A 2,808-nucleotide genomic window follows, 5' to 3' on the forward strand; every position below is an offset into this window, starting at 1 on the left:
CCCAATTACCGTTTTCGAGGGGAACCCGATATGGCTCCGCAATTATTGCTACATCGCACTTGGTTTCTGTCGTGAACTGCCACAACAGTTGCTGTGCAGTGTCGCAATGATTGAGATTCACTTGCGTGATCTCCATCCTTATTGGCACGCCTTCGCTTTTTTATACGCCGGGCATTTGAAGCCTCCCGTCGGATGATCGTTTCCGTCCTCCGGCATGCATAGCAGGCACCTAGTCCGCTTTGTACAGTCCCGAGCAACGTGACCATTTCCGCCGCAATTCCAGCATAGGTCGGACCTGTCCGGGCCCTTACAGTTTCTTGACTGATGGCCGAATCCTCTGCATTTGAAGCATCTCTCCATTTGCTTGGCGACTCTAGGTACCAATCTCAGCGGGCACACCGACCAACCAACTTTGATCGTGCCTAGCGCCACCAGTTTGTTGGCAGCATCCACTGGCAACCGGATTGCCGCCGTCTGTGTGCCTCCATACGACTTCCTTAACCGCATAGACATCTGTCCTTCTAGGTTACACTGCTCGGCCAGTGCCCACTTCAGGTCTTCTTCCGTCGTGATCTCATCAAGATCTCTGCACTCGACCACTGCCTCCTGCGAAAGAGCTCTTACGTTGGCCTCGTCGCCCAAGGATTTGGCGATGAGCTCCTTGTACGCCGTGCTCTTGACAGAGGGGTCTTTCTTCAGAACGAAGATCATGTCGCCCTTCTGCGTGCGCCGCGTTTTGACAACGTTTTCGCCCAGTTCCTTTAGCTCCGGATCTTCCTTCACTCTTTTGAGGAGCGCAGCGTACGTTGTTTTGTCGTTCGCTTCCACGACCAGAGCATCACCCTTGTACCTCAGCCTAGGAGGTTGACGTGTTTCTTTCTTCTTCTGTTCCGGCTTCTTTCCTTCCTTCACTTTCCGGTTTTTCTTCTTCTTCTGCTGACTTCCGACGATACGCCATTCACCTTCACTTCCAGCATCTCTCTGGTTGTTGACGCCTTTCTTCTCGTTTTTGTGCTTCTTTGCATCCTCTTGTTCTCCAGGTGATTCCCTGAACCTTTTCTCCGAGCGGGTATTTTGGTGACTTCTCGGCGTCTCCTGAACATCCGTCGTAGGTCGTTCCGCTGCTTCCTTAAGAGCTTTCTCAGCCGTTTCCGCTCGCATTCTGAGCGCATTCTGCTCACGCTCAGCTGCTGATACGGCGGACCTAATGCTCGTCACCATGTGCTTAATTTTCAAGTGCACATTATTTCTCTCCTTCACGAACTCGTAGAGCTCGTTAACCTTCCTCCTAATGTCTGCCAAACTCGACTTCTCCAGTCGCGACTCGTTGTGGGTAGTGCTGCTACTCGAATTGGGTGTGAACACGCGGTTTAGCAACGTCCTCTCCTGCTGTGTTGCTTGTGGCTCACTATGTACTTGGCTAGTACTCGCTACGGTGTCCAGTGGTGTAACTGGTGATCTCGCAACCCTACCACTTCTTGCGAACGCGTTCGCGTCTTCTCCAACTGCCTTGGTGTCATCAATACTCTCCATTTTAGTGGGTCCCCCCTCCGAGCCGCTATCTTCATCCGTCGTACATAGTCGCCTTTGCGATCCCATGGTTATCTCATACCTATGAGCGTTGTAGGCAGTGAGGCCATGCGTGGGTTGACACGGACCCTTATGGGGGCCGGGTACAGTGCCAGATCGGCGTAGATCGGGGATGCTACATCCGAACCTATGTACTCATCACGCTTGATGAACAGACGTCGAACGTACTTGAAGGCCTGCCACGGTTTTAACGGGACGGGGGCAACCGCACTATTGGCCCACCCGCCGTTTCAGGGAAGTGTCACCCATCCTTACTAAGGGAGTAGAATAGTGCGGCTGTCAGCTCTGTAGCGTAGATATGTCGTGTTCCTTGTTCCAGTTCCTCAGTCCATGCCGCCAGTATGCCGTAATTAAGATCTTACTGGCGTCGATCCTAATGTGCCGGTTGGCACTCCAGATGATGGGCTAAGGCACTTTGAAAGCGGTACCAGGTCGCTTGTTCAGGGCTACTTGCAGATCTGTGGTTTTTTGTAGAGATTCACCAGAGCCCACTGATGAACCCCCGCCACATCCTAGGTAGACCATGCTTGAGCCCCTAGTCAGAAGGACCAGACGCTCGGCCACTTCCCAAGGGAAGTACTAAAGGTGGTATTCCATACGGCTTTATGTACTAGTTTCGCTTGGAAAAGGTAAGAATCCCAAGCTCCCACCTGGCACCCCCTCACTCTAGCTGATGTCAGAAGGACAACAGTGCCCAGGTTGCACTACCAGCTAAGTACGCAACCCTTAGCTGGCGGTCTTTGTCATCGTTAGACCCGTGGAAGCGTGAGGTAGGGGCTTGTGAGGACCAGAGCTATGTTGGTCGCTCCTTCCTAGTTGTCGACTCACCATTTTGCAACCCTGTGTATGTGTGTGTGTATGTGTGTGTGTATGTGTGTGTGTGTGTTACAAAAAATGTCACTCAATTATCTCAGCTGTTTGTCAACCGATTTAAACACTTTTGGCTCTAAATGAAAGCTACAACATTCCCATAGAACGCTATTGAATTTCATTGCGATCGGACATTTCGTTACAGAGTTATGATTCAAACAGTATCGTGAAGTACTAGAAAAAGCATATTTTATTACTTTCAACTGTTTGCATTTTGATCAATTTCTCAGCCATTTTTGAACCGATTCGAGTTCTTTTATCGACTTATGGAAGCTCTAACATTCATTCATAACCCTTCAAATTTTCATTGAAATCGGATTATTTGTTACAGAGATATCAATAGAAGAA

Source organism: Aedes aegypti, chromosome 2 (genome assembly GCF_002204515.2).
Source record: "Aedes aegypti strain LVP_AGWG chromosome 2, AaegL5.0 Primary Assembly, whole genome shotgun sequence".
Classification (NCBI taxonomy): domain Eukaryota; kingdom Metazoa; phylum Arthropoda; class Insecta; order Diptera; family Culicidae; genus Aedes; species Aedes aegypti.